The sequence below is a fragment of the Ailuropoda melanoleuca genome, chromosome 3 (genome assembly GCF_002007445.2).
Source record: "Ailuropoda melanoleuca isolate Jingjing chromosome 3, ASM200744v2, whole genome shotgun sequence".
NCBI classification, from domain to species: Eukaryota; Metazoa; Chordata; class Mammalia; order Carnivora; family Ursidae; genus Ailuropoda; species Ailuropoda melanoleuca.
This window is the reverse complement of record NC_048220.1, coordinates 108,756,807-108,781,074: the sequence shown is the minus strand read 5'-3', so window position 1 is coordinate 108,781,074 and position 24,268 is coordinate 108,756,807. Positions and strand designations below refer to the sequence as shown.

General features: G+C 42.2%; 1 long non-coding RNA gene across 2 annotated transcripts in view; it reads left to right on the top strand.

The window, feature by feature from the left end:
- Positions 1-1,771: 1,771 nt before the first annotated feature.
- The window catches only part of LOC109490889, a 53,445-nt gene continuing 30,948 nt past the window's right edge, over positions 1,772-24,268 (top strand). For both annotated transcript variants that reach the window (XR_002144237.2, XR_004624291.1), the window contains exons 1-2: positions 1,772-2,219; positions 19,698-19,756. This is a non-coding gene — a long non-coding RNA (uncharacterized LOC109490889). The remainder of the gene's footprint in view (positions 2,220-19,697; positions 19,757-24,268) is intronic.

Genomic DNA, 24,268 nt, shown 5'->3' with positions numbered 1-24,268 from the left:
ATGAAATTAAATCTAAATATGTTGCTGTTTTTTAAACTATATCGTTTTATGTATAAATGTTATATGTTACATTATTATATACAATATATATAAATGTATAATATATATAGTTATATAATGTAATAACTACATATATACAGTTTTTCTTTTCTTTCCATTGCTTAAGCCTCTGAAAGATCATAATCCAGCCCTGTTGACATCTTTTCATCTTTTCTGTCAGCCTCATTCTTTACCACTTACCTACTTCCCTCCCAAACTAACCTTACCCCAAACTCTCCCACCAACACCCCTGCCAAGAAAACCCCTCAAGAAACCCATCTGCTTAGCCACTTCCAGATCAGTCCTGACAGTTCTAAATACCCTAGCTTGACTTGGTTTCCTATCACCCAGTTGTTTTCTTAAAGTAATAACTTTCATTGGAATTTCGGGCCCTGGGCTAAGTGGAATGGCATGTTTAGGTTATTTGTTTAGGTAGATTTTTCAACACTTTTCAAATTATACCACATATCTGCCTCACTGTTCATGAATACTGATAACAATCTAGTTTTTTTTTTTCTTTTTCTCTTTCATATTTTATTTATTTGAGAGAGGAGAGAGAGTGAGAGAGAGAGAGCATGCACACAAGCAGGGGCAGAGGGAGAGGGAGAAGCAGGCTCCTCGCCGAGCAGCGAACCTAACGCTGGGTTCCATCCCAGGACCCAGGATCATGACCTGAGCCAAAGGCAGACGCTTAACCGACTGAGCCACCCAGGTGCCCCAGAATCTAGTTTCTGCTTACACAATACTGGTTGTTTATTTAGGACTTGTCCTCGAACCCAACCCCCTGCCCCCCACACAGGGGGAGTGTGTCACAAAGCCAAATAAAAAGCCTTTCTCAGAGGAAAAGATGGCCACCTCCAAGCTAGATTTAGCACTCCTGCACTGTGAACTAATTTCCCAGGGGAAAGAGGTAGGACGTGTCACTAGGTAGGTCAGTACCCTTGAGAGTGTAAACACTCCACAGGGTCCGAAATGTCACTCTTTCTCTACGTGGCTCAGGCCTTGGAAGCCATTAGGCCTAAACCATTAGCCCTTGGAGTCAAGAATGATGTCACTTTGTCTTGTAAATTCTTGGCCCAGGAGTATCCTGCAGGTATGGACACTTACCCAACTGAGCCACCCAGGTGCTCCAGAAGGTGGGCTCTTGCTCAGATAATTACTATTCAAAATATATGCATTTAAAAGCGGCTATCTCCACTGGTAGAGCTAGTCCCTAAGAATAGGACACACACTTGTTTTTTTTTTAAGATTTTAAATTTGTTAAAGAATTCTTAGTCACTTATGAAACAATAATTATTTTAATTTCTATGCATGTTAAAAATTGTTCAAATTTCTAATTCTCACCCCTGTAGCATACTTGCTCTGTGAAGAAGGCTTTGCTTGTAATTTTAGAAATAGAGAAATAATTGATGCTTGAACACAATTGCCTACGTTGTTGACATATTCCGTGTCACCGAGTAAATGTTTTCACAGTATGTAGAATTCAGACTGAACGGTACAGTTTGTTTTCAGTGTTTACCTGGTTGAATTGTATTTTGTTTGTTCAGATAAAACACTGTATATTAACTGGTAAAATACTTTACAATAAAAAGGAAAGGAGCTTGTATTAGTCAGATAGGGCTGCCATAATGAACAGCACAGATTGTGTGACATAATAGAAATTGATTTTTTAACACTTCTGGAGGCTGGAAGTCCAAGCTTAAGGTGTCTGCAGAGTTGATGTCTGGTGAGACATCTCTTCTTGGCTTATAGTACTGCCTTCTTACTGTGTTTTCATGTAGTTTTTTTCTCTGTGCATGCACTCTTGGGGTCTCTTTCTCCTTTTTATAAGGACATAAATCCTGTTGTTGATAAGGGCCACACCCTTATGACTTTATGTAACCTTCATTACCTCCTTGAAGGTACTATCTTCAGATACAGTCACATTGGGAGGGAGGAGTTCAACATAAGAAATTGCAGGGGTCACAATTCAGTTCATAACAGAGCTGTATTAACTGGAGTATTTGGGTTTTAGAACACATGCAGAATTCAGTCTAAATGCTTAATGCATAGCCTGCGAGGATTCCATAAAACTAAATCTAGATTTTAAATCTAATGTTTTAGAAGTAAGCCTAAAGCAAAGAAGAAAGAATAATGTTCATTACCCAGGGAAAAGAAGAGGTTCCTTAGAAGATGGTACAGTAAGTAGTGTTTGCTTTCCAATGCCATACTAATATTTTTGTAGTAGTTTATTTGCTATGTGTTCTTATCACTATAGGCTGCTACAACACAGAAATTCTTGTTCTCTATTGACTATGCACACTAATTTCAAAATGAATTTATATATGCTCCATTTATTTCCCCCAAACATCCATATGAACGGCCAAAATTGGAATGCAATCGAATAAAAAGAGTTTAGTGTCTAGTTGACAGGTGGTATGATTATTAATACATAAAAGTATAACTTCCAAATTATGTTTCCCATAAATTTATAGTTTCTCAAGACTTTCTAAGCTATCTTTTCTGTTGAGCCTAAACACTTGCTGGGGATAAGTGCTTAGAAAAAGCTCTTTGAAGTTTCTTCTACTCTCATCTTCATCTTCAACTCAGCTCGTAAAGAGCATCCAACTTTGCTTAGAGCTTTGGAGGCTGATGCAGATGAACTGAAGAGGACTGAAGGTAGAGTCCATATTCATCCTGCCAATGGGCTTGCAGTGTTGCTGAGCCCATTATTGTGTCCTCATGAATGTGGAATTCCCCCAGCAAATTTCCCATTATTGTCCCAGTGTTTTATAAGTTTACAATCCAAGAAGAAGAAGAAGGGAAAAAAGACCAATCACCCTAAAAATAAGTGGGAAAAAATTTTAAGTGAGCAACTAGATGGGTAATAAATTACAACACAGAGTGTCAGGGTTGGAAAGAATGCTAAAGATCATCTCTAATTTTATCAATGAGGAAAAGATAAAAAAAGCACAGAAGAGTCTCCTCTGTGAAGATCATGAAGTTATGACTATAGAGGATCAGAGGGAGGACTAAGGACGAGTTGGCAGAGAGCGAGAAGGGAGAGTAGCTATGGCCCATGTAACAAGGCAGGAATACGTCACTAGGCAACAGAGCACCATGGTTAAGACAATAAGTTCTGGCATCAACACACGTGGGTTTGAATCCTCAGCCATCATCTCTCACTAGCTGTGTGACCTCAGAAAAGTTGCTTGTCCTCCCAATGTCTGTCTTTATCTGAAAATCAGGATAATAATAGTATTAATTAACTTGCAGAATTGTTTTACATCGACTGCAGAGTGTTTGGACTGGGGCCTAGTACATAGAGCCCACTAAACACTAGTGATTTATCAATCTCCCCTTTGAACAACCTAGAAAGTCTTCACAGAAAGTTAAGGATTTCAGGAACAGTTTAATAAGTATGACCAAGAAGTAAGACTCATAGAAATGCAATTATATAGATTGCACAATATATGGATTGAGATAATAAAGACCCTTCTCCAGGTATAAACATACGAATAGGTCAGAAAACATAACAAAAGATATTAACTACTTAGTTGAATGAAGAGGGGAAAAGTAAAGACCCATCCAGAAATGAAGAAGGAACTTACAGCCTGAGTTGTTGGCCATGGCTGGGATGCTAAACCACAGGTCCTGGAAGGAAGGAGATGTTAATGTCCGTGAAAATACACGGGATCAGAGGCTTGCAGGTGACAGAGATCTAGAACCGAAACCCTTCAACCCTGGAAAAGCTGCCTTCTCCATGAAAGAATGACCAGAGGGGTCTACCCACTAATCTAGAGAGTTAGCAAGAAACTTGCCTAAGGCTCTAGGGGAGAGTTTCCATTAGAAATTACTGTTAAAAGGAATTGTAGGCAACCGATACTCCTGTTGGAACAGTATTTATACCACCAAGACATGTTGAATTTCTACACATACCCCTCAGATCAATGCTGAAGACAGGTTCATAATGAAAAATTAAACTATACTAAGATACAGTTCACCATGAGGCAGGTAGCAGAAGCTAACACAACAAACGAAAGTATTAGTATAAAATTTCTTGAGATGATGGAAGAATTTGGAAGAAAATCTAAAATATCTGAGTTTAAAATTATTAAGGTGACTTAAAAAAAGGGAAGAGAAACGCCAAAGAAGGATACCATTTACAAAGAATAGGAAGATGTAAAAAAAGAAACAAATATAAATAAATGAAAAATAAGGCCTTTGAAACAAAAAGTTCAGAGAAAGATTAAACAGCAGATTAGCCAAATTGGAGAATTGGCGAGCTATTTGAGAGAGAGAGAGGTTGTAAAAATATGAAAGGATGTTAAAAGAACAGAAGACTAGAAAGACCCAATATACATGTATTAAGAATTGCCAAAGGACAGAGAACATAGAATATTAGAAAAAAATATATTTGAGAATTTTCCAGAATGATTCAAGAGCTATAATTCTCAGTTTGAAGAAGCATCAATTTTGAGTGGGATGAGTAAGTTCACACCTACATATGTGAAACAGCAAAGACTCTCTTTAAAATACAAGAGAAAAGGTGGATGGCCACAAGAAACATTTATTAAAATAAAGGAAGATTTCCTATCAGCAACATCAGAGGCCAGGAAATAATGTAATATCTTAAAAGTGGTGAGGAAATAGAACTATCCAAAAATTCTATACTTATCATTCAGGACTGAAGAGAAATGAACACATTTTCAAGCAAAGTTTGAGAATGGTCTTCTGAAAGCAGCACTAAGGGAGGTCCTTCTCTAAGAAGGAAATTGAACCAGGAGGAAGCAGATAGTAATAATAAACAATTTATAAACATAAGTATATATGAACAAGTGCTGGTTATTAAACACAAACAACAACAATAAGGACTAATTTTAGTGCGTTGAAAATAAGGTGCCACGGCTGTTGGACAATGACATGAAGATTGGTGAAGAGAGTTTAATTCTCAGGAGGAAGGTGATGACATTCACTGTAGACTTTGGTAAGACAAGTATTATTGTAAAAACAGTATGGCGCAGCCACTCTGGAAAACAGTATGGAGTTTCCTCAAAAAATAAAAATAGAGCCACCCTATGATCCAGCAATTGCACTACTAGGTATCCCAAAGGATTCAAAAATATTAATTTGAAGGGATATATGTACCCCAATGTGTATTTTTTAAATTTTTTTAATAATATTTTTTTATTATGTTATGTTAGTCACCATACGTACATCCTTAGTTTTTGATGTAGTGTTCCACGATTCATTGTTTGCATATAACACCCAGTGCACCGTGCAATACATGCCCTCCTTAATACCCATCACCAGTCTATCCCATTCCCCCACCCCTCTCCCCTCTGAAGCCCTCAGTTTGTTTCCTAGAGTCCATAGCCTCTCATGGTTCTTTCCCCCTTCTGTTTACCCCCCGCTTCATTCTTCCCTTTCTTCTCCTACTGATCTTCCTGCTATGTCTTATGTTCCATAAATGAGTGAAACCACATGACAATTGTCTTTCTCTGCTTGACTTATTTCGTTTAGCATAATCTCCTCCAGTCCCGTCCATGTTGCTGCAAATGTTGGGTGATTGTTCTTTCTGATGGCTGAGTAATATTCCATTGTATATATGGACCACATCTTCTTAATCCAGTCATCTGTTGAAGGGCATCTCGGCTCCTTCCACAATTTAGCTATTGTGGACAATGCTGCTATGAACATTTGCACCCCAATGTTTATAGCAGCATTATCTACAACAGCCAAATTATGGAAATAGCCCAAATGTCCACCAACTGATGAATGGGTAAAGAAGATGTGGTGTATACACACACACCCCAGAGTATTACTCGGCCATAAAAAAAATGAAATCTTGCCATTTGCAACAAGACGAATGAAGCTAGAGACTATTATGTTAAGCAAAATAAGTCAGTTAGAGAAAGGATTTCACTCATATATGGAATTTAACAAAACAAATGTGCATAGGGAAAAAAAGAGGGAGGCAAACTAAGAAACAGACTCTTAACTACGAAGAACAAACTGGTAGTTACCAGAAGGGAGGAGGATGGGGAGGTGATGGAGATGAAGGAGGGCACTTCCTGTGATGAGCACCAGGTGTTGTACGGAAGTGTTGACTCACTATATTGCACACCTGAAACTAATATTACCCTGTATGTTAACTACACTGGAATTAAAATAAAAACTTTAAAAACCCCAAAGCTAAACAATATTGTAAGAATTAAAAGAGATCTATAAATTCCCAATTAGCAGAGAGAGAAAAGGCAGAAGAAAATCCAATGAGCAGGAAAAAGAAACAAGAGAAGAAAAGCAGATTATAATCTCAAATTATTAATGTATTTCTCATCCCAAATCCATTGATTGGCATTGCTAAGTGGCAGGGAATCTGACGGGAAATTAAAAAAAAAAAAAAAGGACAGAAGTGTTTAATCACTGAGGCTACTTCTCTGGGAGGAAATCCCAGTATCCCCAAGACTGTGAGTACCATGTGGGGTTCCCCATTCCCTTCTCTCTTACAGGAAGAAGTGTATGGGAAAAACAGGAGTGGATTCTGGTGCTCTTAGGGCCATAACCTATACTAGTTCCTGTAAGAACACCACTTCCTATCACTGGGGGCAACACAGCCAAACATAAGTAAAGCTACTGCAAAAAAAAAACATAATTTCAGGTAAATATAAATAGCAAAGTAGCCCAGAGGTCGGCATTGTCCAGGAGCAAGGGGGTTGGAGATGGACAACTAAAATCCTTCAGGTTATTTTGTTTAGAAAAAAATCCCACTAGCACATAGTCATATAACTATTTTATATGAAGGCAACGTATTTTTGGAAGTCTTCATTTGATAAGAAAATGCTCATATACATCTGCTGTTTCATATCATCATATATTTTAATAAGAACATCAGGAGTGTTTCATTCATGTGTTTCCATCTATTTAGAGAAGGGACTAGGTGTTCAGATAGACTGGAATCTAGGTGGTCAAATCGTTATAATCTGGTATATTCCTACTGTTTGGGAAAGATCAATCAATCCATAAACTCCACATAGCCCCACTTTTACTTGCCAGGCTGTCTGTTCGGCAGTGCCTGCAAACTTTCCATGGCTTTTTAAGAACACAAAAACCAACCGAAATCCTGACTGACTGCCAAGGAAGTATGTAGGAGGGTTTGTCTTTTCCATCCGTCATACCTCCCCATGGAAGGCAGAGATACCCTCCCCAACATGCACGGACAGCACAAACACCAGCTTCTTGATACCCATTTGGAGAAATTGCTTCAGTTTCCTTATCTGTAAAAAGGGGATAGCCAGTGTACCTATGTCAGAGTTATTGTGTTGGTTAAATAAGAGAATTATCTCAATTACCACAGGGGCAAGTGCCCAGGCCCAGTGCCCACCACATAAAATACTTAGTATTTGTTTAATGAGTAGAGGAATGGATGAAGGCATGAATGAATTCATCTGTCCACCCCTAGAAAAGCCATAAGTCCCTGCCATGTTCTCCTTAATGCTTGGGCCGCTGTTCTAAATACTGGAAGGCTGAACAATTTGCTCTAGTATTGATTCAAGCTATTGAGTAACCAAACGTCTACCCCTACCCTAAAACCAAACTTCAAAATGTAACCCAGCCTGCAGGTGTTGGCATAATTTGAGCCAGGTTCCCATTCAAATGAAACACTGCCTCCTTTGCCCCCTGCTGTTACAGAGAACTTTTCTGACGTTTAACCCCAACTGGTATATAACGCCTTTGGAGAAATGCCTGATGAATTTGCCTCCTCCAAGAGCCATCTGTTGCTCTTAGATTGTTTAAGTCCCAAAGTATGTGTGCACAGCAGCTCTGGGCTGAAGGGAAATTGGGTAGATTCTCTCAATGGGGGATTGCATGACTTCTATTTTTTTTAAAGATTTTATTTATTTATTGGACAGAGACACAGCGAGAGAGGGAACACCAACAGGGGGAGTGGAAGAGGGAGAAGCAGGCTTCCTGCTGAGCAGGGAGCCTGACTCCAGGGGCTTGATCCCAGAATGCTGGGTTCACGAACTGAGCCGAAAGCAGACATTTAACGACTGAGCCACCCAGGCGCCCCATGACTTCTGTTTTAACGTGCTGGACTCCAGTTACCTATTTTAGCCCCCAAAGTATAGGGAAAAAGAGAGTATGTCCTTTTATAGAGTTTTGCCTTTCTCCACTGGGATGGCCAATGTGAGCGATTTCAACACATTTCTTTCCTCATCTAGAACAGTGGTCTGCTTTTCTCTCTTAACCCAGGGTCAGCCCGCTCAGCCAGTCCAGTCCTCCTGAAGGCAAGTTCCTCAGCCCCCAACCTCCTGAATCTGACAGTCATGAATCTGATTGCCATTCCCCACCCTGCTGTCTACTCCCCAAAGCTTCTCAAAGTCTCTCTGAGTTGAACTCTGAAAAGCGCTGCCCCTTGCTTGCTCTTCTCCCTGCCCAGACCACGCGTCCCTGCTTTTCTGCCTCACCCCTCCCCTCTTTCCCTCATTTAGTCTCCTTCTATAACAGACCAGGTTGCAGCCACTAGCCCTCAGGGCTGACGCTGTAAATCTGAATTTGATCAAACTGTTGGATACACGGAAGGGTGAGAGGAAGGCCCTGGTGTCACCTCCCTGGACGCCTCACTTTGTAAGCAACAGAAACTATGGCTGACTTAAGCAGAAAAGGAACTGTTTTCTAAGGATACAAAGTAGCCCACAAACTCTTCAAGAACCCTGGGTTCAGAGAGCCCATTGGAGGGTAGACCCGGTTCAGTGAGGACCTCCTCCCTCACGGTACACCGAAAGCTGCACGTCGGTGCTACTCTTGCCACTATCATTAGATGGTGCCTCTCCTGCTCCTGCTTCTTTGTGCCTCTGGCTTTCTGTTCAAAGGCTGGGTTGAGGCATCCAAGGGAACCACCTTAGGTCACATGCCCAAACCCTAGCTGCAAGGAGGGCCAGTAAAGGTGCTTTTCCAGCCTTTAAGAAGGAAATTTCTCAAACACAAAAAGGGAGTCCATATACTAGATAGCCAAAAAAAAAAAAAAAAAAAAAAAAAAAAAGACAAATGTCAATGCTTTGTGTCTCACCATTGCCTGTTCCATTCCTCATTCCTGTCTTCTACAAACAAGCACTACCAAAAGGTGCTCTCCACCTCCCACCTGCTGAATGTCCTGGGATATTACAGGCTTTGAGCTCCTGCTTCAGCTGTGGCACGAGGGTGCCAGCCCAGGTCTGGGATATGGCTTCTAATGTCCTCTCCAAAACTCCCCTTGTGCCAGTTTTGAAAGGGAAGAATGTCACGGTTCTCAGTTTTTCCTGACAGATGGGCCAGGAAGGTTAAGGTTGTCATCCCCTTTCCTCTCTGCTTTCCCCATGCCCTACTCTGAAGCTTAGCACATCCCTCAAACACTGCACAGTATCCTCAGCATCTTTGCTTCGTTCCACAATCACTGTTTTTGGAATATCCAGGCTTACAGGGCTGGTAGAAATATTTCTAAGTCTGCAAACAACAGGCCCTTGAAGAACACCCATACCGTTTGAGGACATGGCCACACATGGCCTGTCCTATGCTGAGGTCAAAGCACTTAAAGAGACTGAGAAGTAAAAGGTCATCAGCTGAAGGAGAAGATGCTCTCATCATCCTTCCTTGATGATCGCTAGCAAAGGGCTTTGTGTTGATTCCATCCCCCTGCCAACATTTGGTTCCCAAGCTTGTTCTCTTGTATCTGTCCCATATCCTGGAATGCAGCCAGCCTACCACACTGAAAGGATGGCTGCTCTCTGCAAGGAGACTGCTTGTCTGGCTGTGTACAGTGAGGATGCCAGCAGGACACCAGGACAGCTGCTGGAGGGGAGAGGAAGTGGGCAGCTGCAAGCAGGGTGGTCACAAGGAGGGCCTCAGAGATGCCCTGAGATGCGACAAATCACAAAGCACCACATCTTTCAACAGTCAAGCAGGCAGAGCAGCCTGTTGGGAAGCAATCAGAAATAAGGGATTCCTTTCTGAACAGAAGTCTGGGTCAGGAAGTGAGTCAAAGAAGCAGAATGGCCAAAGGAGGTGAGGCCTGTTCTATGCTGGTGGCAGTTCTGGTGACCAAACCCAAGGCTCTCCTGTGTGGGGGCCCCTGTAGAAGTTCCTCCAGGCCAGCTAGGGCACACAAAAGGTCGTCACATTGTCTTAGGTGTTTCTGCTTTAAAGCAAGAGAAGTCATTTCCAAATGCTTCTATTTCCATCCAAGTACCTTCTACACATTAATTCTATATATGTGACAGACAGCATGAAGTCTCAAAGGTAAGGTCACTTGAGCACTGGGACAGACAGATCAGTATCTTGGTGTGACTTTGGAGCCTGAGATCAAAATGGTATCAGGCTATTTCACCTGTTTCTTGAAAGGATTTAAGACTGCTTAAGATAAGAGCTTAGGTGAAATAAAACCCCAAACTGTAACTATAAACTCTAAACATGGGTGGTGGAAGGGTGGGGGTGGGAGAAAAAAAGCAAATAGCAAATTTAAAGGGGGGGGATCATCCCAGGAATCTCTGGCAAAAGAAACGTAACAGTAGTTATCTAAGCCCAAATCTTAGTCTTGGATGCTAGCAGGCTCAAATCTAAGGGAAAATCCAGCAGGTCATAGAATTCTTGCTATCCACAAGAAGGAAGCATAGCCCTCAGATCATGAAACTAGACAAACTCTTTTTTGCCCCAAAACTGAACCTGGAAGGTGTCATCAGTCTGTGTGTGATGGAGGAGGTAAGCAGCGTTATCAAAGCAGTTCATGTGCACACAGACATGTATGAAGAGAGAGCATGGTGCTTTTCTTATATTATCTCCTGTCCACACCAGCAAGTTACCTGAAGCTCTTTCAAAGCCTCATTCTATAAAGGTGATACTCTGGGAGAGATGTGATCTGAGAATGTAGGTCCCTGGTGATCTAGGTGCTTAATATAGGGATGGGCTCGCAGACTCATAAAGTCAGCCTGTGTGTCAGATTGGGACTCTCAACCTGGTTGCCACTCAAACAGCTTTTATTAACTTCTCCAGATCTCAATCAAGTCCATTATTTTGAAAGCTTTTTGTGAACTAAACAAATATACTTATTGAGTCATGGCCCAGGCAGCCTTATCATGAGCAAGTGTTTCATTTCCAATACATTTTTGAAATGTTGGAAAGAGCCTCCTATTGCAATAAACTATCCCTCAAAAATATCCCTTGCCTCATCCTGACTTTGGGCAGAAATGTAAATTTGAGGTACTTCACAAATAGCTGAACACACTTGGGTTGATCTGAAGATCCACTGTTGTGGACATTGGTGTATGGGCCATGAAGGCGATATTTCATGTGAGCAGTAAAAAAGTCTAACTAGTTGAGCACCGCCACAGTGGACACAGGAGCCCTTGCCTCCAGGCTGGTCAAGGCTTTTTTTCCTGCCTAATCTGTTCCTGTCATGATAAGTTATCTGTTGAAACTCCCAACTTGTTTATGATAAATCATGGAGGTCAAGGCCTGGTCTGGAAGATGCTAAGGCCAGGGATGGTTTTCAAATGCTCCCAACACATTTTATTTTAAATGATACTATTTCTCCAATGAGCCCCCTCAGGAAAGTTGAAACTCATAGTAGAGATTTATTGAGTATTATTCAACTGGGTGTTATTCCATATTTCGATGTAATTAAAACTTAGACGCTCTTCCTGACAATGACTGACTAGGATTCAGAAGAGGTGGAAAGGAATCTGGGTAGCAATGCACACTTGGAACAACATATAAACTAAAAAGGGCCAATAAAGGAACCAGGTGATTCTGGTTTTGGCCAAATGGGTCTCTGCCCATGCAAGATAAAATACAAGGAGAATATAGGAGTGATCAAGAAGGGAAAAAAAATCAATCCCATTTACATTGCTTTGAAAAGAATAAAATACCTAAGAATTAATTTAACCCAAGAGGTTAAAGACCTGTACACTGAAAACTTTAAGACACTGATGAAAGAAATTGAAGACAGAAATAAACATAAAGATATTCCATGCTCATGGATTGGAAGACTCAGTACTGTTAAAATTTCCATATAACCCAAAGCAATCTATAGATTCAATGCAATCTCCATCAAAATTCCAATGGCACTTTTTGCAGAAATAGAACAATCCTAAAATATATATGGAACCACAAAAGATTCTGACCCGTCAAGGCAATCTTAAGAAAAAGCTAGTAGCATCACATTCCCTGATTTAAAACTATATTACAAAGCTATAGTAACTGAAACAGTATAGTATTGGCATAAAAACAGACACATGGATCAACAGAACAGAATAGAGATCCCAGAAACCCATGCATGTATGTTATTTATAACAAAGGAGCCAAGAATATACAATGGGGACAGGACAGTCCTTTCAATAAATGGTGCTGGGAAAACTGAAAAGCTGCATGCGAAAGAATGAAATTGGACTACTATCTTACATGTTATGCAAAAATTAACTCAAAATGGATTAGACTTGATTGTAACATGTGACACCATAAAACTTCCAGAAGAAATCATAGGCAGTAAGCTCCTTGACATCAGTCTTGGAGAAAACTTCTGGATCTGACACCAAATCAAAAGCAACAAAAGCAAAAATAAACAACTGGAACAACATCAAACTAAAAAGCATCTGCCCAGCAGAGAAAGCCATCAACACAATCGTACCAAATGGGAGAGAATATCTGCAAATCACATATCTGCTAAGGGGCTAATATCAAGAAAGAACTCATACAACTCTATAGCAAGAAAGCCCCAGTCTGATTGAAAAATGAGCAGAGAATCCGAATAGATGTTTTTCCAAAGACATACAGACCACCAACAGGTATATGGAAAGTTGCTCAACATCACTCATGAGGGAAATGCAAATCAAAACCATAACGAGTTATCACCTCATACCTGCTAGTATGGCTATTTAAAAAAAAGACAAGAAAATAACAAGTGTTGGCAGGAATGTGGAGAACAGCCCTTGTGCACTGTTGGCAGGAACGTAAATTAGTGCAGCCACTACGGAAAATGGTGTGGAGGTTCCTAAGAAAATCCAAAATAGAAATACCATATGATCCAGCAATTCCACTTCTGGGTATTTATCCAAAGAAAACTAAAACACTAACCTGAAAAGATATAAGCACCCTCCATGTTTATTGCAGCATTATTTACAATAGCCAAGATACAGAAACAACCTAATATGTACACACACACACATATATATGTATATATATAAAATTGAATATTATTCAGCCATAAAAAAGAATGAAAATTTTGCCATTTAGGACAACATGGATGGGTCTGAGGGCATTATGCTAAGGGAAATAAGTCAAACGGAAAAAATGTATGACCTCACTTATATGTAGAATCCAAAACAAAAACAAAAATGCCCCCAAAACTTGAACTCCTAGATATAGAGAACAGACTGGTAGTTGCCAGAGGCAGGGGGTAGGGGTGGGCAAAATGGGTAAAGGAGGTCAAAAGGTACAAACTTCCAGTTATAAAATAAGTAAGTCCTGGGGATATCATGTACAGTATGGAGATTATAGTTACTAACACTCTACTGAAGGGGCATCTGACAGGCTCGTTTGGTGGAGCATGTGACTCTTGATCTCAGCGTCGATTTCAAGCCCACATTGGGTGTAGGATTTACTTAAAAAATATTCTAGTGTGTACACACACACACACACACACATTTAAATGAGGATGTTTTATTTAAATTTTTTTATTTAAGTAGGCTCCATGGCCAGCGTGGAGTCCAACACAGGGCTTTGAACTCACGATCCTAAGATCAAAACCTGAGCTGAGGCCAAGAGTCAGATGCTTAACCGACTGAGCCACCACCCAGGGATCCCTCTACTGTATATGTGAAAGTTGCTAAGAGCTCTTAAAAATTCTCATCGCAAGAAAAAAAGAAAAAAAATCATAACTAGGTATAGTAATGGATGTTAATGAGATTTATTGTGATCATTTAGCAATACGTACAAGTATCAAGTCATTCTGTTGTATACCTACAACTAATGTTACATGTCAATTATATCTCAGTTAAAAGAAAAGAAAGAAAAGTTGAACAAGGTGTGGGTGGAGAATAGACAGAGAAGTTCCAGAAAGGTCCAGGCTCCTCTTGATCACAGAAAGTGTTAAGCAAGTGCTGCTCTGCTGCTGGGGTTTCCTCACCACTTCACTTCCAAACTTAAATCCCAACTTGTTTGTCTTCCATTATACAGTTAAATTACAAATTTATTTGGAATTCACTAAGCAATCTAGAGTACTGATTCACTGATCTTAAATCCACAGGAGTTCAGACAATGTACAGTTTCCACATTGAGTGATCAAAGAGCAAGAATATCTGATAAAGTCTGAGCACACTTCTCATGCTCAGTTATGGTTTTGCTCTAGAAGACGATACAGAAAAGAAAGGGAGGCGGTGCTGGAGTCCAGCATTGAGAATTCCTTCCATCTGTCAGAAGAAAAGCTGCCTGGGGTGCCTGGCTGGCTTAACTGGGGGAGCACGCAGCTCTTGATCTTGGGGTCGTGCATTCGAGCCCCACGTTGGGTGTAGAGTTTACTTAAAATCAAAATTTAAAAAAATTGAAAAAAGAAAATCTACCTTTGACAAGATGAAGATACGGTTTATTTTTTACCTAGACCTTGTTAGCCCTAATTAAAGAAAAAAAAAAAAGCTAGTTTATGACAGCAAAATTCCAAGGCCAAGTGTCTTGTGTTTCCAATTTCCTAAGGGCCTGATAATGTGCACAGAGCCAGTGGTGGGTGGCATGTGACTGGCTCCATGCCTCAGAGGCTCACACACCAAAACTCCTCCAAGGAGAGCTGTATCTCCCTCATGAAGCCCTCAGCCTCTCCAGGTGGGCCCAGAGAAGGAAGGAGACTGTGGAAGAGAACAGCCAAGTTTAGCGCTTTCCTCTCCACAGTGAAGCTGCAACTGTCACAGCACAAGGCAACGAGGTGCCCTGTGCCTGGAGCTTGACACATGGTGGACTTCAGGCCCATCCTCTCCCCACGGTGCTCACCCAATTCTGAATTTCTGCAGGAGTGCAAAATGTGCTGGCACTTTTAAAGAAGCCAGAAAGCTCTGGGGGGTTGCTCAAAAGGATCTCTCATGCAGGTCATCTGTGGCCGAAAGCCGGCTACCTTCCCGGACTCTCAGTTCATTCACCAGTGCCCTATTCAGGGCCTCCTGCTTCCTCAGAGTTTGGCAGGTGCTAAGGAGCAATGGTGAGAAGCAGGAGCTGCTGGCCCAGCCACCCAGGCCGGGCCCGGGCTGTGCAGGGTGATTACAATCTCGAGTGCTGGCCCTTCCTTGAGACACTGCTCACACAAAGCGTCTGTTTGTTACATTCCTAGACAAAACACCTGCCCTCAGCGGCTTAAGTTCCCTTCGTGGGAGTCCTTATCTTTTCCTTAACTGTAATAGTAGAGGTTGGATCATGCTGATGCTAGAAATTTACATTCCATACAAATACCTAAGTGCTTTGTGTACCGAATGCATTAGTTAGAACATGCACATAACAAATTGAAAAATTATTTAGTATCAGCTCCCTGCATGGTCCTGTGCTGGGCACTCTTTATCTGTGGGTGTTTCTTTATCGAAGTATTTACTCGTGGTCAATTAAGGTAAATGTATTTGCAGGATACTGACAGAGGTAGTGTTCAATGTATATGCTATTGTGCCTAGATGTAATTACACCTATCATTTGTTTCCTTGGAGGTTAATATTGCTTTGAGAAGAGATATTAATATACACAACAATGGCACATCTGTTCTCCCTGGTTTATGTGAGACTGATAAGACAAGTCTACTTCAGCACAGTTTTATGCTCATTAACATTTTAATCTAATTAAGAGATGCTATTAACTTTGGGTGATGGCCTGGTTCGCCAGGACTGCTACAGAGAGTGACTTCTTTGATGTGATAAAAGTTATTTAAATGTGTCCAGGGACTGTGCGGAAAGTTGCCCTGAAGCAAGTCATCCAGAGGTCTATTTTATAATCCCCGCACATGGGAAAGAGGCTGAGCCCTTGCTGCCAGCAGCCATCTGGGGTGGGGTAGGAGCTGTGGGAAGCACACACCTACTAATGGGAACAAGATAACCCACCCAAGAGTGATCTATGCTGCTCAAGAATGGGGTTTTTTTGACCAAGACTGTGTGTGTGTTAAAACTATATGAGCTGTGAAGGATTTTAGTGGAGGCCATAGTTTGGTTTTTTGAGCAAGATCAGGCTATACCTGCTGGCATAAATCACTCCCAGCTGAAGGGACCGGGAGCACAGCTTTCTCAGACACCTGTTGTTGGGGCAGATTAGGGCTGACAGTGAGAGGAACGCCACAGAAAGAGTTCTCAGGGGTAAATAGAAAGGAGAAAAAGACCCTGGCCCCCTCCAGCCAGTGGTTCTCTGTCTCCTATCTTCAAAGGCCATGCTGGGTCTCTGGAAGCCAGAGGCATCACCCATCCTGCTGTGCTCAGGCAGCCGTTCCTGCGGCCTCTGCACAAGCTCCCAGGCCCCGCCAGCCAGCAGCTCTTGGAGACCGTGACTTAGCGGGAGCTTCTGGTTCAGCTGGCGGACCGGTCCCTTTGCTCACTACTGGTGACTTCTTGTCCAGGTTGTTGCCTGCTTCCAAAGGGAATGGCAGGCAGTGAGGTGGGGGGTTTGGGGGGTGGGGGGGCTGATGGTGGCAGTGATGTTACAAATCCAGACCTCATTTCCCTTTATTTGCACTGTCTTCTTTCCTCTTGTCCTTCCCTGTGCTCTTTTCCCTTTGGCTGCCCCCTCCACCTTCTCTGCAGCCATGTGGTACAGCGAAGCGTGGACTACTGAGGGGACACCCATTTCCTCAGCCCTCCCACAGTTACCCCTAAAGCTGTCTCCTCCAGGACAGCTGCTCTCTGACACCTGTGTGCCCCAGCCTCTGGGGAGTAGACCAGCTGTGCCTGTGGAAGGAAGGAGGAATCCAGCATCGCTTCCAGCCTCCCCCAGTGATGTAAGGCCATGGGGCCAGTGAGGATCTCTTTCTGACCGGAAGAGAAAGCCCCAAGTCCTAAGAGACCAGTTCAGCAGTGAAGGGGTTACTCTTCTGGGTGCGGGGGTGGGGGGTGTGGAAAGTTGCTGGACACTCTTCCCAGCTTGTCTGATGGAGATGCGACCTGGCACCACTGAAAAGCTTTAAGATTAATGGAGAAAAGGAGAAATCTGACAGCTTTTCCGCTGGCTTCAGTCCTCCTGGGTGGGCCGATTGGTCTTGAATGTCACTAGCTACTTAATCTTGTGTATCTGAAACAGGCTGGCGTGTTTGAGGAGCCCTGCTTGCTCTGTATAGACATCAATTGGAGAGGCAGATAAAAGGGAACTGCATTGAATTTCTCCTTTAAGCCTTTCACCAGGCACTTTCTGACTGCAAAATAATTAGTGGCCCCAGAAGACACAACCATCCTGGGCTGGATACTCCGGCCACACCTATAGGGCAGCTCTGACTTCCCGGGCCAGGCTTCCCCGTTCTCTCCTGTTTGGTGCATCCTTCCACCACCTTCACATTCTTGCTCACCATCGTTTTGTTTTGTTTTTCTCCTCCTTGGTCTTGCTTACTATTCATAAACCATGGGTGCTGCTTGATCTAATGGCTCGGTTAATGGATCTCCAGAGACACTGTTCTACCAGCACAGACGCGGACAGGGAAAAGAAAGGATGAGGGAAATCCTTAAATGCACCACATAACCTGCTTACATGTCCCAAACAAGTAGGGTTTAACTGTTGTTTTCTATCTAAAATATCTACTTAGGATCATTAGCCATCAGGGAAATTCAAATCAAAACTACACTGAGATACCACCTTACGCCAGTTAGAATGGTAAAAATAGACAAGGCAAGAAACAACAATTATTGGAGAGGATGTGGAGAAAGGGGATCCCTTCTACATTGTTGGTGGGAATGCAAGTTGGTACAGCCACTCTGGAAAACAAGTGTGGAGGTCCCTTAAAAAGTTAAAAATTGAGCTACCCTATGACCCAGCCATCGCACTACTGGGTGTTTACTCCAAAGATACAGACGTAGTGAAGAGAAGGGCCATATGCACCCCAATGTTCATAGCAGCATTGTCCACAATAGCTAAATCGTGGAAGGAGCCGAGATGCCCTTCAACAGATGACTGGATTAAGAAGCTGTGGTCCATATATACAATGGAATATTACTCAGCTATCAGAAAGAACGAATTCTCAACATTTGCTGCAACATGGACGGCACTGGAGGAGATAATGCTAAGTGAAATAAGTCAAGCAGAGAAAGACAATTATCATATGATTTCTCTCATCTATGGAACATAAGAACTAGGAGGATCGGTAGGGGAAGAAAATTTAAAATAAAATAAAATAAAATAAAATATCTACTTAGGAAAAGATTTAAAATCAAATGATGCTCTCCACTTCCTGTTTTGTCAAGCTAAGCGCACTGAAGGAAAAAAAAAAAAAGCCATTCAGGTTAAGTGCCAAGCATCAAAGGGGAATGAATATATAAAAGGAGAGTTTGCAGAGGTGGTTACAATAGGTTGGCTTCTCATATTTAAAAGATAGGAACGTTTGTGTGGTTCCCGCATGAAATAGCTGGGTGTCTGCTCTCGTCTGGTCTGCGGCAAGAAGCCTCCAGTGAGTCTCACACACACTCAACTGCAAACGAAACGGCTTGTGAGGAACCGGTCACAACCCTAAACAGCTGCCTCAGTCAGAGCTGAGCTGCTGTGGGTGAATTTCAGGTAATTTGCCCTTATGCTTTCCTCACTTTGATTTTTCTAAACCCACGAGCAAGGCTGAGCGTGTCATCAGGAATGAGTGATGAATAACCCAGGGTTGACGGAAGCCAACAGACTATGTGTTGTCTGCAGCCTGGCATCTGGGAACAAATGAAACTGCTGTGTCTGAAACCTGCCACATCCCAGGCATCCACAGGTCTAGGCAGAGTATCTTCCCTGAAGTGTGCATTTGGCTAGGGTGAAAGGTCCCTCTAAAGCAGAACATTTTCCAATAAACATACACAAAACTCATCATAAACCAGACTAATTCTTCTGTCTGCCTGAGGAAGATGGAAGACATAAACTGAGCCCAACACCACAGCAACGTGTCACAGTTCTCCATTATGCCTTTGAAATATCACCAGATATCTGGCTATTTTTAAGTTACCAGCTTCTCCTCTCTGGCTAAAGATGTCTGTTTAAAAGAAGATACAGGAAGTTACTGATGAGACCTAAAATGGAAAATGAAGTGGAAAATGTCTTCAGTATACCAAAGCAACATCGTTTCAACAATCATCTCAAATAGGATGCTACACTTCGTGTGTGTGTTTCTCGTTTAAAGAGACAGCCTCCCGTAGTGTCAAAGCACAAGGCTAGTGTGACAGAAGGGACACTGAGGACACTGAAGGCCCATCTGTGGGAAATCAATGCTTCGTCATTCTTCCCAGTGTGTTGTGCTCTCAGGGGCCTGGAAAGTAGTTGGCCAGAGAGGAAAGAAGGGTATTGGGTGTAGGCTTCAGTAATACCAGGATTTAAAAGGGAAGACAGGCAATTCATGTATAATCACAAGGAACTGAAACAGGAGAGACTACTAGACAGAAATGGTCACTTTTCTGGAGACTGGCTATGGACATTTTTCAATCTTGTTTGTGATATCTGAAACTGTGCCTTACCTCTTCCAGGGGTGCGAGGGAGATGGTACAGTTGTGCAGCTGTATTTCTACGTGCAGACAAGAACCAGGTGAGCCTACAGAACAGGAAACCCAAGATCCAGACCTAAAGTTGTTGCCAGAGTCTCTGCAGCTCAGGTTCCAAGGCCCCCTGTGAACAAAAAGGTAGAGGTTCCTACATCACAAAAAGTCAAGAGATGCAAATAAAAAAAACACTGAAGTCATTCTGTGGCTACAATCACTGGCAGATTGAGAGCTTTCCCCACAGCAGTGTTTTTGTCATGTTATTTTATTTTCAATTTGCCCTATAGATGGCAAAAATAAAAGTATATTAAATTATGGGATCCCCAGAACATTCTCAAGAGAATGAACCCAGGACCCTTGAGACAATTCTAATAAATATAATGGAATATGGACTGGGAAGAGATGAATTCAAATGCATTCTTGGTAGCCTATAGGCTCTTAGTTCCCCAACATGATGTAATCTAGTAAACACATGAAAAGGCTCCTCTGCCCATTAAGTACCTTATCAACTGGCCTACTGGGTTGCTTTCAAGTAAAGGTTTTGTGTTACTCAGTGTATTCATTTAGAGATAAATACCTTGAAAAGGGTGCCATATATATTCATCGATCCAACAAATATTGGTTAACATCTGTGGAGGGCCAGATACTGTGTTGGGGATACAGCAGTGATCACAACAAACACAGTTCCTCACCCCATGGATCTTAAAGTCTATTGGGTGTGTCAGATGATGGACTAGGAACTGTAAATCTGAAGAGCACTCAAAAGGGGGTGCTACTGGGTGTTCTGGGATTTTAGGCCACGTCAGAGAAGGGCTCCCTGGGTACCCTTGAGTTTGAAGCTGGTGATATCCCAGGAAGAAGAAACACAAGATCTGGAGGCAGGGAAGAGCGTAGAGTGCATGAGGAACTAGAAAGAGGACAAAATTCTTGGAACACAGAGAGCAAGGGGAAAGTGGTGAGGCACAACGGCATGGAATGGTAGGCAGGGCCAGGTCCTAAAGGACCTCAAGGGTACTGGTGACAAGTTTGATTTTTTTTTTTTTAAGATTTTATTTATTTGATAGAAAGAGATACAGCAAGAGAGGGAACACAAGCAGGGGGGAGTGGGAGAGGGAGAAACAGGCTTCCTGCCAAGTAGGGAGCCCGATGCATGGCTTGATCCCAGAACCCTGGGATCATGACCTGAGCTGAAGGCAGACGCTTAAAGACTGAGCCACTCAGGCACCCCTGGTCTCTATTCTAATAGAGAATGGGAAGCCCATGAAAAACTTCAAAAGGAGAGTGACACGATCAGATTTGTACCTCAGAAAGATCCACTGTGACTGCTTTGTGAAGAAAACATTGGATTGAGTCAGAGGATTCCAGGAAATAGGTAGAAAGCTGTTGCAAAAGTCCGAGTGGGACTCAATGGTGGACTGGACCAAGGTGGTGGCAGTGAGACTGTAGACAAATTTACAGTGAAGATACCTCAGAGCCCTGGGACAGGGCAGAGGAAGGTAATAGACCCATAGGATCACGTCCTATCCTTAGAAGGTAGGTCTTAGCCAACCCATCTGAGATGGGTCTGACCAGTGAGGACAGTGAGAGGTGAGGAGGGTAACTGGGAGGAAATGTATTGAGAATAACTTTGACCAACTTCATGATTTTGCCTGAAACTCGTACTAAGTATTTGCTTCAGAAAACACCTGGGAGCTTGAAAGGATTTAACAAAAGTCAGTCCGGGGGCACCTGGGTGGCACAGCGGTTAAGCATCTGCCTTCGACTCAGGGCGTGATCCCGGCGTTATGGGATCGAGCCCAGGCTCCTCTGCTATGAGCCTGCTTCTTCCTCTCCCACTTCCCCTGCTTGTGTTCCCTCTCTCACTGGCTGTCTCTATCTCTGTCGAATAAATAAATAAAATCTTTAAAAAAAAACACACACAAAAGTCAGTCCGTAGAGAAAAGGCTGTTAGCAAAGTATGGGCAAGACAACTATAAGGGATTGGAGAGAAAAAAAAAACTAGAAATATATTCCATATTCAGATTCCAGAACAAATGCCTTTAAGGTTAGGTCTACTTCAGTAAAACACACACACAAATTGTAGAGGATACATTATGGGTGTAGCTGATACAAGAGAAGTAGCTTGGAATGCTGATCAGAAGACCTAGATTCAAATGAATACCTGGGTTTTGTTTTGTTTTGTTTATTTTTTTAAGGAGAGCAAGTAGAATGGTTTATTGCTTTTCTTTGAAGGTACAATAGTTATACTTTTTTGGTTACTCATTATCTTTGTGACAGATTTTTTTATTATGTTCAGTTAGCCACTGTATAGTACATAATTCATTTTTGATGTAGTGTTCAATGATTTGTTAAGTATAACACTGTTTTAGGTTGTATCCTATGAAAGCTGTTTTGAATGTCAGAAACAGTTGAATATCGGTAATTTCACATGCTTATCTGAACCCAGTATGTGCTTTAAGTAAAAATAAAATGTTAAGTGTACATATATATCTTTTCCTTATGTCAGCAAAAGATAATATAATGTCAAAAGGATAGCTTACCTTAAACCTATTTTTTTTCAATGATCTGATTAGTTCCCATTCAAATTACTGGATAAGAAGGCTTCTTCCATGGAATCAAGGACCCTGCTAGGAGGAAGCCACACTCCCAAGTGCAGATCACTAGGTTAGGGGGACAGTGTGGGAAACTAAGGGGATCATCACAACCCTGACTTGTCCAGAGAAGAGACTATATTCTCAGCCACACTTGATAAGATTTCACCAGTAACTAGCGAGGAGGAATTGGAAACTCTTACCAGAGCCCTTTGTATATCATTTATAGCCTATTATATAAACATACCATACATGTTTACTATAAAGTTTACTATATAGTAAACCGCACATAGTTCTTATTTCATGCTGTTTAGTTGTTCTCATTTAATCCTTTTGTATCTTCATAAAGTCCTGAAAGAATCTCTGCAGCTGTTGTTCGTGGGGGTGGCACGCACCCAGTGAGCCTACCGGAGCACTGCAGTTATATTCTGCTCGGAGTAGGTGCCCAGGAAAGTGGTCTCCTTACACAACACTGCTCAGTGGAGCCTATGTTGTTCAGAGTTACACGTACACAGGAAAGATAGCCCACTGCAAAGCAGTGTCATTTAAAGTCATGTCTGGCTTTTAAAATGAACACTTATATAATTTATACTGGGTTCCATGCATGGGACTCAAGGGATCCAGGAACCCTTAGAAACTGTTACATATGTATGTTTGCAGGGGAAAGGATTCTCAGCTTTCAGGGGATCCTTAAAGCACCCCTTAATCTCAAAAGGCATAAGGAATCGTTGGTATAATAAAAAGGAATGAAGTATTGATACATATTACAACATGGAGAAACCTTAGAAGCATTATACTAAAACAAAGAAAGCAGTCACAGGTCCAGATTCAAGATGGCAATGTAGGAAGGTTCTGCATTCACCTCCGTCCACAGATACACTGAATCTACAGCAACAAAGGAAACAATTTCCCCTGAAAAAATAAATTTAAAACATCTAAAACTAGCTGAGTAACTCATACATCAGGCAAACAGACAAAAACCTATATCGAAGCAGGTAGGAGAGGCTGAGACACAATTTCACCATAAACCCAATCCCTGGCATGGTGACCTACAATGAGGAGGGAACCCAAAACCTGGAGCTTCTCCCCATGGAGTGAAGGCTTTGAAGTCCACATTGGACATCCCAACTTTTAAGACCTGCACCTGAGAGATGAGCTCCCCAAAACATCTAGCTTTGAAAGCCAAAAGGGCCCACATCTAGGAGACCCACAAGGCTACAGTGAATGAGAAAAGGCTCTTAAAGGGCGTGCACACTCAGCTACAACCATTCCAGGGCCCAGTGCAGAGGTAGCTAGTTGAAAAACACCAGGCTTTCAGGGCGCCTGGGTGGCGCAGTCGTTAAGCGTCTGGCTCAGGGTGTGATCCTGGCGTTCTGGGATCGAGCCCCACATCAGGCTCCTCCGCTGGAAGCCTGCTTGTTCCTCTCCTACTCCCCCTGCTTGTGCTCCCTCTCTCGCTGGCTGTCTCTCTGTCAAATAAATAAATAAAATCTTTTTAAAAAAGAAAAAGAAAAAAAGAAAAACACCAGACTTTCTGCAGAAGAGGCTTATTTGCTTATCTTAAGGTATCAGCCTAAAAGTAAGCATTTAAGTTGACTTACATGTAGGGGCCCACTGAAATATTCTCAGGACAGAGGCCAGTGGACATCACTTTTGCACTCTGCCTCTGCCTTATATTAGCTCACTGGTGTCTCCCAGAAAGGATCCTGTAGGCCTTGTGGGATACCCTGAATTTTCTGGCTGCTGCCAGAAAACGGGCAACTCTAGATCATGGACTCTGGGAGCCCGTGGGGCTTATACCTGTGGATCCCATAAGACTATAACCAACAACAAGTTACCATCCTGAGGACACAGCAAGAGACAACACAGTCCAAGGAGCCCAGTCTTTCTGTGAAAGAGGCGTATTAGCTTATCTTCATAGCTGTGGCTTGAGGGACTGGCTTCTAATTAAACACATAACTAAGGGCT